This window comes from Schistocerca nitens, chromosome 6 (assembly GCF_023898315.1).
Source record: "Schistocerca nitens isolate TAMUIC-IGC-003100 chromosome 6, iqSchNite1.1, whole genome shotgun sequence".
Classification (NCBI taxonomy): domain Eukaryota; kingdom Metazoa; phylum Arthropoda; class Insecta; order Orthoptera; family Acrididae; genus Schistocerca; species Schistocerca nitens.
In genome coordinates, this window is record NC_064619.1 from 702,901,648 (window position 1) to 702,913,410 (window position 11,763).

Here is an 11,763-nt window from a genome sequence, read left to right on the forward strand (position 1 = left end):
AGTTTGAAACAAAAGGGGCCTTTTCTGCACTACAATGGATGGATAACCGTCCAGTCACTTTCCTGTCCTCAATTCATGACCCATGAGAAACAGCCACAGTGAAAAGGAAAAACAAGGATGGCACTAGTACAGAGATTTCTTGTCCTGAAGTTGTGGCTGAGTACAACAAAATAATGAGTGGTGTCGATAAATTTGATCAATTACGAGAAAGGTATGCTATTGGCAGACGTTCTGTAAAATGTTGGCACAGAATATTTTATTTCCTGGTGGACGTTGCTGCAGTGAACAGTTTTATCCTGTGGAAAATAAGTAAAAGAGAAAGTGGACAGCATGATTAGCTCACATACAGGATCCATCTAGTCAGACAATTGATCGCTGGCTTTTCATCGCGAAAAAGGCGTGGACAAAAACCTGTCTTTCTGGCAAAAAGGGGTAAAGTACCTGAAGATTTTCGTCATGTGGCTGTAGGGGAGCATCAACCCATTTTAGGAGAAACCTACTGGATGTGCCGTCATCGTTGATGAGGAGCATTCAAGTTCTAAGGCCTCCGATTTTTTTTTTTCTGGACTGGAAAGAGATAGAAACATGCGCATTGTTTTAAAATGAGGCCGCGTTCACTCTCAATACATCCCAGAGATGGCAGCACCGTACGGCAGATGGAATTTTACCGCCAGCGGCGAGAATGAGAACTGTTTTAAATACTTAAAATGGCGACGTTTTCCTTACTTGAACAGCGTGCAATCATTCGTTTTCTGAATTTGCGTGGTGTGAAACCAATTGAAATCCATTGACAGTTGAAGGAGACATGTGGTGATGGAGTTATGGATGTGTCGAAAGTGCGTTCGTGGGTGCGACAGTTTAATGAAGGCAGAACATCGTGTGACAACAAACCAAAACAACCTCGGGCTCGCACAAGCCGGTCTGATGATATGATCGAGAAAGTGGAGAGAATTGTTTTGGGGGATCGCCGAATGACTGTTGAACAGATCGCCTCCAGAGTTGGCATTTCTGTGGGTTCTGTGCACACAATCCTGCATGACGACCTGAAAATGCGAAAAGTGTCATCCAGGTGGGTGCCACGAATGCTGTCGGACGACCACATGGCTGCCCATGTGGCATGTTGCCAAGCAATGTTGACGCGCAACGACAGCATGAATGGGACTTTCTTTTCGTCGGTTGTCACAATGGATGAGATGTGGATGCCATTTTTCAATCCAGAAACAAAGCGCCAGTCAGCTCAATGGAAGCACACAGATTCACCGCCACCAAAAAAAATTTCAGGTAACCGCCAGTGCTGAAAAAATGATGGTGTCCATGTTCTGGTACAGCGAGGGCGTAATCCTTACCCATTGCGTTCCAAAGGGCACTACGGTAACAGGTGCATCCTACGAAAATGTTTTCAAGAACAAATTCCTTCCTGCACTACAACAAAAACATCCAGGAAAGGCTGCGCGTGTGCTGTTTCACCAAGACAACGCACCCGCACATCGAGCTAACGTTACGCAACAGTTTCTTCGTGATAACAACTTTGAAGTGATTCCTCATGCTCCCTACTCACCTGACCTGGCTCCTAGTGACTTTTGGCTTTTTCCAACAATGAAAGACACTCTCCGTGGCCGCACATTCACCAGCCGTGCTGCTATTGCCTCAGCGATTTTCCAGTGGTCAAAACAGACTCCTAAAGAAGCCTTCGCCGCTGCCATGGAATCATGGCGTCAGCGTTGTGAAAAATGTGTACGTCTGCACGGCGATTACGTCGAGAAGTAACTCGAGTTTCATCGATTTCGGGTGAGTAGTTAATTAGAAAAAAAATCGGCGGGCTTAGAACTTGAATGCACCTTGTACCAAAGTTGCGGAAAAGAGCACTCGCTGTGTTTGTACATATTGTCAAATACCACTTTGCATAGACCCATGTTTCAGAAAATTTCATGGCAAGTAATTGTGAACAATCATTGTAACAAGAGAAGTAAATTTATCCAATAAATATGATATATATTGAAAAAGTTTTTTTGTCATTTAACTCCAAGGAAGGGCAGTGGGAAGAATACTTCCCACCTTGTTGTGTGACCTCACTTTCACAGTTGGAGCAAATTTGATATTCTGTATGATAAATATATCTATCTGTTAACTACTATCTGCTCTCCATTCATTAAAACAAAACTGCTCAATAATTTTGCCCACGAAAGGGTTAAAGCAAACCTGATTTTCGTCCTCATAGTGGCGCTGCTAGCGCGACAGGCGCTAAATTTGATTAGATATCTTTCAGATGTGGAAACACGCCTAGCAGCTTTCGCTTATCTCACACAACACCCTCTTGGGGTTGCGTTTTATTTTATTTTTTTCAATCAGTATATTTACTTGAGTAAGCACTTGTTTATCTACCAGCGTTCTTACCTTATCCCTTGAGGGTTCCACAATAAAATGTCTGAATCTTGTGAATTCGATGTAAACTGACGCACCTACCTGAAAATTCTATGAAGATTATTGAGAAAACAAAGATATTTTGGAACTCAAAACTAATCAAACTAATAAAGTCTGAAATCATTCCTAGCTATGTAAAGTCTGAAGATTCATCTTGAACGTCACTCTCAAGACACTGTCTGTTTCTGTTGCAGTGTCCGGATCCGTGTGAAGAGTCTCCCTGTAAGCCACACCAGCGCTGCGTGCCGCGAAAGGTTGTGTGCATCAACTCCTACTGCTGCGACATTGCGAAGTGCGTGGATGCCGACAAGTCTGGAAAGAAGAGCCGGCCGAAGCATTCTCCTAACCCACCTGTATACTAAATAAATAAACTGCTAATAACGCTGTATTACCATCTCGTTCTTTCCTCAAACTCACCCCATTCATTTATGTTCACATTCAAAGCCAAAATTATCAGATGTTAGATGAAAGGTCTGTCTCATAGCAATGAGGTTCGTTTTATGTCTCGTAAAGACAACTAATATGATGGTTCTTTGGATTAGTTCTAAAAGCACCTTCAAAATTTACTACAATCAACCGCCTCCAGTTAAATAACACACATTATATGGAAACTATGTAACACAGTAACAAACTAAATTACAGTTTGAGTTGACTGTATGTCTCAACCACGTTAAACTTGGATCTCACTAACTCAATTAAAATGCTTAGTAACACCAGACAGATTTCATCGTGTAATGGGCGTACTTATATTGACGAGTGCGTTCGCTAATTACGAAATTCCAACCATGAACTAAATCAGTTTTCGAAATATTTTAACATATTATTTTTATATAATTTATTTCGTCTTTAGTTTATAAACCACAAAGCTATCGACAAAGAAGCATACACATACTCTCTCCTAAAACAGCACTCCAACTAAAAATTGGTAACTAAAGACTGACAACTAAAGATAAATAAAAGGATCTACACGTCACATGTGTTCAGACACTTCTCGTGAAGGCGTTTAAAAAAATCATCGACACACAAGTAGTAGTGTATGCTCCGTGTCTAATAGTCTTTGACTCTGATCTTCAGTACTTTCTGTACTCCACAGAGAGACTGGGAGGTGTGCTCGGTGCTGAGGAACTGATATTTGTAAGGACTTTCCAATTAATCTGAAGGTTATTCAGTCTTCCACTGCTAAAAATGTGTTGTGTTTCAACGAATTGATTCAAGACAGCCATACTATACAGCTGCTTCAGGCACTTGTCTGTCTGCACTTTCTTCAGTGAGGAACCAAGAATCATGTCCTCCACCTCTGCGCATTCCCAATTGGGCGTTCATTTTGTGTTCATTCTGTTCAGGTATAGTCCGAAACAACCATGATTAAATTTCATTCGAGTAATAATTATGTATAACTTTATTCAAACACCGCTCTTAGTCTCCAAATTAACAAAGCAGTTCATTAGTCACTGAAAACAACAGGAAATTCAAAATAAGTAAATAAATTTAACAACACGTACGTTACACAACAAACAACCGCAACACTGTGTAGGAACACTGGCCGCTCCAATAAATCTCGCACGAATACACCACAGAAAGAAGATCAAAAAGATGATCACAAAAACATTCTTACGAAAAACTTCTTACCAATCGACAGCACATTTACGTATAATCACCCACAAAACAAGATATTAGTGCGCTGAATCTCGCTTAACCATGCAACTATCCGCGAAACCGTTTCCTTTAAATAGATGGAAATTGGGTTAATCATTTCAGAATAAAACAGCTTCAGTGCAATGCAGAACTGAACAATTAAAGCAGATTGAACGGAAAATCATTCTGGTTAAGTATGGACATCACCACAGGAAGGATCTTTCTGCAAACTACATCCTGCAATGTTATTTTATTCTTGTTGCGTCTCGTCAAATCAGCAGGCGTTAAATATTCTTGGAGAAGAACGCAGTCACAAATACTAGGAAAAAGATTTTATTTCAATGCTATAACCAGTTTCGGGCTATTATGCCCATCTTCAAATGGCTGACGTTTCCAATTAGATTAATAGTTTCATGAGCAGCAAGTCTGATCCTGTATTATACAGGAGTATCGAATATGTAGCGCCAACCTATGTGTTGTTTGGATAGCAAAAGCATGTTAATGTGCATGCATTTTACTAGGCATAAGGTGAAACAGTCTAAATCATTAAATGCTTTGCCTCTGCAGCCATCGTTTATAGCAATACTCTATATTGTGTCCAGTTCTGTTGATAATTTAGACACACACACACACACACACACACACACACACACACACACACACACAAAGTCAGACAACGAAATGTCACACTAAGAAAGAAGCTAAAATACTTTCTAGTACTAAAATCTTCATTTACTTATTCTTCTCAACGATAACTCGAATGACTGTTTTCACTTTTACTACTGTTCAATCAGAATAAGTAGGAAATAAGCAATGCTATGTGTCTATGTATTCCTTGCAATGTCTCACATCTTCACTTGTAAATATAGCCAATATATCCTAAGTACACTTCCACTTACACCATACAGCTGAATATAAAGACGCAGTTATAAAAACAATAGTGTGAAGTTCTCAGATAAGTGAAACGGATAGCTTTTAAAATTCAAGCAGAGCCACAACACAGTGTTGCTAAAGCAAATCTTCCTGACTTTAAGATGTAAGTGTTTGATATGTTATGAATTTGCTAAAACTTTACAAAACAATCTGTGGATACTTAATTGTATCTGGACTGAAACCGCATGTGTAATAAACACAAGGAGTCTCTACTGTCATGCCCACAATTACTTGTATCTTATAAATTGCAGCAATCAGTCGTCCGTTTTTAGATTCTATTACGCAAATCCAGATTTCGTCTAGTAGCATTCTCAATGTACTTTTTTCTATTCTCAGTGCATGTAAGTCCCAGACGTTCGGGCGTCAGTCACAGTCTCTCAGTATAGATACTATAATAACATGACTGTCATCTTAATTACCATGCTTTATGACGCAAAATGCCTGCCACTTATACTCGTATTTATGGAAGACTAATCTTAATTACCATAATTTGATCCACAACTACCCACATTCCCGTCCTCACTCCAACTAATCCACGTACACTCATATTTATGCAATTCTGGTCTTCAGTACCATGATTTATTGTCCATAAATGTCCACCACCTCTCTCCTGCTCCATTAGGCCAGTCAGCTGAACTACAAATGTCAGGTCGGACTGAATTATCTAACTTTACATAATTTACAACTAAAAAAATTATGTCAGGCACTTTGACACTATGATTGATATTAAGTTATATTTGAAATTTCGTATTTGCAATTTGCAGTGGAGTATGTGCCAAATGGTATTCAAAAATGGTTCAAATGGCTCTGAGCACTATGGGACTCAATTTCTGAGGTCATTAGTCCCCTAGAACTTAGAACTAGTTAAACATAACTAACCTAAGGACATCACACACATCCATGCCCGAGGCAGGATTCGAACCTGCGACCGTAGCAGTCGCGCGGTTCCGGACTGAGCGCCTAGAACCGAAATGGTATTCTCTGCAAGCACATCAGTGTATGACCAACTCCCATTGGTATTTATGGTTTTCATTCTATCTGTTACAATTTTGCTTATTTTCTCCCTCTGCTTCAAATAGCCTCTTTTGAGTAGTTTTCAAGAAGACATACACACATATGAAACTTTAAAGGTTTAAAATTTACCACCGCAGCGCATTATTTAAATAAATATACGGAGAGACTAGAAGTTTACTATTCAACAGTTCGCACATTGGAACACATATACTCTTAGTTCGTACTAAGTCTATATTTCATTCTATGTATCGCGGCTTTGCATTACTAGTGGGTTAATAACGATGGCTGACGCTTTGACGTCATTAACAAGATATGTTAGAGGAATCTGATGGTATGAGACAGCCTCGCAAAGCATGGCTTGCCAGCCATTCCCTCTAGCAATCACTGCCACCCCCCCCCCCTAACTCTCTCTCACTCTCTCTCTCTCTCTCTTTCTCTCTGTAGGCGTGGCGACGTCACAGCCTCGCCACAGCCTGCGGTTTGCTTATCAGCACTAGTCTCAGGAAAACTATTTCCTCGGTACATACATTATCTCGTGCACGCCAGTTGGCTATCTGGATTTGAAGAGGCTTCACTGTTCCATTAGTTCGCTTGCTCTTGGCGTTCTGTTCAGATTTACACAACTGACAGATCGTCATTTTGAATCATTGCTGTGACTACTATTTTAATTATTGTGGGTATTTTTCTATTAGAGTTCTCAGCAATGTCAAAAGAAACAATAATGAGAACAAAGTTTTCAATGTCGAGTGGGAGACTGTTTCTTTGTACACAGTTCCGATGAAAAAGCCAAATGTCTAATACGTAAAAAAACGTTAAGTCAAAAAATAGGTTGTTCTATATTCCTCTTCACTCCATGAAGCAGCACATGGACGTTACTCTCACGATGGACGGTGCACTTTAGTGGATAAGTTAAAGAAAGAGATACAAGAGTTACCAGAACCATCCAGTCTTAAGGAACAGAATTTAATAGCACCATATGTGGTACGCCTAAAATTAGCAAAAGCTCAAAAATACTTCAGCGACAGCGTACTCGTCAACGAATGTAGAATAGAAATTGCAAAAGCATTTGTCTTTGGCAATGTCGCTGAGCACTTTATGACAGTTGCTTTGTCACGTAGCACAATAAAAAGTCAAATTCTTGATATGAGACATATTACAGTTTAATTATAAACTGTCCTTATTAATTGTTTGTGGATGAGAGTATTGATCTAACAGGTCTTAGTCGACAACAAATCTTTATTCGCCTTATAATGGACGACTTTTCTGCTGATGAAGAGTTACTCGCTTTAGTTATGTTGCTAAGAACAAAGGTTTTTGATATTTTTAAAACAGTTAAAAAGAGTGCTGACAAAATTTGTGGTTTTAAGAAGTGTTTTGTAATTTGCACTGAAGGTGCACCAGCTGTGCGCGGTAGTAAGAATGACTTCATTGGTCAATAAAGAAAAAACGGAGTAAAATGTTTAACTTTTCATTGCATTACACAACAGGTTACACTGGTTAGGAAAAGTGTCAGAATGTCCTCTACAGCGAAAACTACAAATGCAGTACAAGTTTCATTGTACTATACATGAGGAAGAACTGTCTGGAAAAAGTGTCTGAATTCTGTCCGCAATGAAAATTACGAATATAATACAAGAAGGAAATGAATTACTGTGACGTCGAAACGGAGACATACTTTTCATTCCGCAATTCGGTAGTTACATTTTACGAAATTTCTCAAAAATTTTACTAATCATGGAAATAATTTGAATTTTTATATGCAACGAAAGGAATGCACTAGTTCTGATGTTTTTACGGATAATGGATTCCTGAGTAAACTTGCCTTGGTTAAATGGCACCTAAACAAGGTAAATGTGTTATGACCTGAGTTGCTGTTAACAGAAGCAAGGATACATGGAAATGAAAGTTTCAAGATTTGCCTCCATTATTGATGAAGTGTCCTCTGAGCTTCATAGTCATTTTGTAGATTTTGAATATCTAGAGCTAGATATCATTTTCTTTGATAATCTAATGAAAATTGAACGTGTTAGAAGTGATCTTCAAGAAGAAGTGTGGAGTTTACAAAATGATCCATTCATACTAGCCAAAAAAGAAATGCAGCGATATTTGAAGTCGTGCCACAATATCAGTGCACAAAACTCGCACCCTCTCTTCTTCAAATATAATCTTTTTTCGGATCAGCATACATTTGTGAAAGTACATTTTCTTCATTCAAATACTTTACAGCCGCCGAGTGCAGTGCAGCGACCACTGAGTCGTTGGAACATCAGCTTCGTTTCACTACAAGACAAATAATAGTGTCGATATTGCAGAACTTGGCATGACCAAGTTAAATAAATATAATCTAAATATTTCAGTTCTCATTAATGTAAATACAAATATTTGGGACAAGTAAACAAATAAAAATCAATGTTTTAGGAGTTTACATCTTGCCCAGTTTTCATATCAGGAGGAGGTAGGGCTCACTATCCGTGACGGTTGACAGTCGACCCTTCAACTGGGCGGTGTGACTGTGACGGGGCCATAATTGCACCAAATACTTTTGTTTAAATAGTGTATATCAACCTGAACCTGCTTACTTTAGACCACCCTTTTTCACACTCTACAAGTTTTACAGCCTACACATACCTCCATTACTAAATTAACTACTTTTGGTGCCTTAAAATGTGTCCTTTCAACCGAACCCTTCCTTTAATCTAGCTGTGCCACAAACTTCTTTTCTGAAACTTCCTGGCAGATTCAAACTGTGTGTCGGACCGAGACTCGAACTCGGGACCTTTGCCTTTCGCAGGCAAGTGCTCTACCAACTGAGCTACCCAAGCAAACCTACATTTCTAGCATTTGTAGAAAGGCAAAGGTCCCGAGTTCGAGTCTTGGTCCGGCACACAGTTTTAATCTGCCAGGAAGTTTCATATCAGCGCACACTCCGCTGTAGAGTGAAAATTTCATTCTTGAAACTTCTTTTCTCCACGTTTCGATTCCGTACCTCTTCACTAGTCAGCGTTCTTCTGTCAAGCCACATTTCAAAACGTTCTGTTCTCGTCCTCTGAACTGTTGGCCCTCCATGCATCAGCCTTCCATATAAGATTAAAGTCCAGGCGAATCCATAAAGAAAGACTTACGAACACAAATTTATATTCGACATTACCAAATTTCTTTCTTTCACAAGCGCTTTTCTGCATTTTATATCCTATTTATTTTCCTCGCCGTCAATTATTTCGTTGCCAATATAGCAAAACCCGTCCACTACCTTCAGTGTCTCATTTCGTAGTCTAATTCCCCCAGCGCCGCGTAATTTAATTCTACTACGCTCCATACCCTTGGCAGAGCCAGCCCTGACAAAACTGTACCATCTGGTGAGCACGACGTATGAGACAGGCGAAAAACCCTCGGACTTCAAGAAGAATATAATAATTCCAACCCCAAAGAAAGCAGGCGTTGACACGTGTCAAAATTACCGATCTATCAGCTTAATAAGTCATGGCTGCAAAATACTGACACGAATTCTTTACAGACGAATCGAAAAACTGGTAGAAGCCGACCTCGAGGAAGATCAGTTTGGATTCCGTAGAAATGTTGGAACACGTGAGGCAATACTGACCCTACGACTTATCTTAGAAGAAACATTAAGGAAAGGCAAACCTACGTTTCTAGCATTTGTAGACTTAAAGAAAGCTTTTGACAATGTTGACTGGAATACTCTATTTCAAATTCTGTAGGTGGCACGTATCAAATACAGGGAGCGAAAGGCTATTCACAATTTGTACAGAAACCACATGGCCGTTATAAGAGTCGAGGGAAGCAGTGGTTGGGAAGTGAGTGAGACAGGATTGTAGCCTATCTTCAATCTGTATATTTAGCAAAGAAACAAAAGAAAAATTCAGAGTAACAATTAAAATCCATGGATAAGAAATGACAACTTTGAGGTTTGCCGATGACATTGTAATTCTGTCAGAGACAGCAAAGGACTTGGAAGAGCAGTTGAACGGAATGGACATGTCTTGAAAGGAGGGTATAAGATGAACATCAACAAAAGCAAAACGACGATAATGGAATGTCGGGTGATACTGAGGGAATTAGATTAGGAAATGAGACACTTAAAGTAGTAAAGGAGTTTTGCTATTTGGGGAGCAAAATAACTGATGATGGTCGAAGTAGAGAGGATATAAAATGTAGACTGGCAATGGCACGGAAAGCGTTTCTGAAGAAGAGAAATTTGTTAACATCGAGTATAGACTTAAGTGTTAGGAAATCTTTTCTAAGAGTATTAGTATGGAGTATAGCCATGTATGGAAGTGAAACATGGATGATAAATTGTTTGGACAAGAAGAGAATAGAAGCTTTCGAAATGTGGTGCTACAGAAGAATGCTGTTGATTAGAGGTAGATCACGTGACTAATGAGGAGGTACTGAATAGAACCTTGGAGAAGAGGAACTTGTGGCACAACTTTACTAGAAGACAGGACGTTTTCTGAGACATCAAGGGATCACCAATTTAGTTTTGGAGGGCAGCGTGGAGGGTAAATATGGTAGATGGAGACCAAGAGATGTATACACTAAGCACACCCAGAAGGATGTGGGGTGCAGTAGTTACTCGGAGATGAAGCTTGCACAGGATAGAGTAGCATGGAGAGCTGCATCAAACCAGTCTCTAGACTGACGACCACAACAACAACTCGCTCCAGTAACTTTAATTTACTTCCGTTAATGTTCAACTTTTAACCTCTTTTCTAGGCACTATCCACACCGTTCAACTGATCTACGAAAGTCTTCGCCGGATCTAGAAGATACAAAATCTTCCAGCGTGCTCTCCAGGCTGTCTTCGTCGGTAGTTAGTAGCAAATGAATTGCTAAGAAAGGAACTGTACCAAGTAGTGGCTGCTTCTGTTTCAGATCATTTCTGAAGTAAAATTCAAGTAATCATCTACTTAAACATTGTATTATATCTACTTTTCACGATAACCACGCCGTTTTCTTGTGCGTGTCTTTTATTAGATGTTACTTTCGTTATCTGTCGTATCCTTGATGAAAGTCAACTTCCTTCTTTCTTGGAATCACAAGGTCATAGATACCCACAAGAATTGCTGAGCTGCTACTGAAAATGGTATCTGCTGTAAGAGTATGCGAACTATATCGCCAGATTATCGTCTCAGCAGGGGTACTATCGTGGTGAGATATACTACGTTGCAAAATTTCAAATAGTTCAGTTTAACGTGCAAGTTAGATATGTATTCGAATTGATAATTCGATGGAAGAGTGGAAACACAGAGTCATCTTCTTCCACTCGTTCTTGTAGCTGAAGGGTCATGATCAGGAATATATCCTCCCATTATGCCCCATTAAGAGCAGATTGACTTCACTGTACTGGAAGGAGATGCAAGTTGTTTATACCAAGATGGAGATATGAATTACACTGGTGAGTAAACGAAGGAGTAAAGAAGTACAATAAGGAACTGCAGATAAGAAAATCTGCGAAAGATCTAACCAGAAGAACAAGTAGTCCCTTCCGTAAGATTTCGTAAAACTATTGCATGATAGAGTGACCGTAAATGAGGTTGAACTATGAATTTCTTCTGGATTATATTGGGCGTGGCATATAAACGCTGTTGTAGGACCACAGGTGCTTCGAGAAGTGGCAGACAAAAAGAGAATCATCCTTTCGTAGCACCTTGATATTTACAGTTTTATTACGAGTGAAAGAGAAATTTTTCTAGTGAACGTCACAAGACGCTAATGTGAATCTGACTGCTTGTTTGAGAA

The 11,763-nt window shown here is 39.5% G+C and overlaps 1 long non-coding RNA gene across 1 annotated transcript in view; it reads left to right on the forward strand.

Moving 5' to 3' along the window:
* The window catches only part of LOC126262954 (uncharacterized), a 51,692-nt gene extending 48,966 nt beyond the window's left edge, over positions 1–2,726 (forward strand). Inside the window, exon 3 of the long non-coding RNA XR_007546790.1 lies at positions 2,616–2,726. This is a non-coding gene — a long non-coding RNA (uncharacterized LOC126262954). The remainder of the gene's footprint in view (positions 1–2,615) is intronic.
* Positions 2,727–11,763: the final 9,037 nt, after the last annotated feature.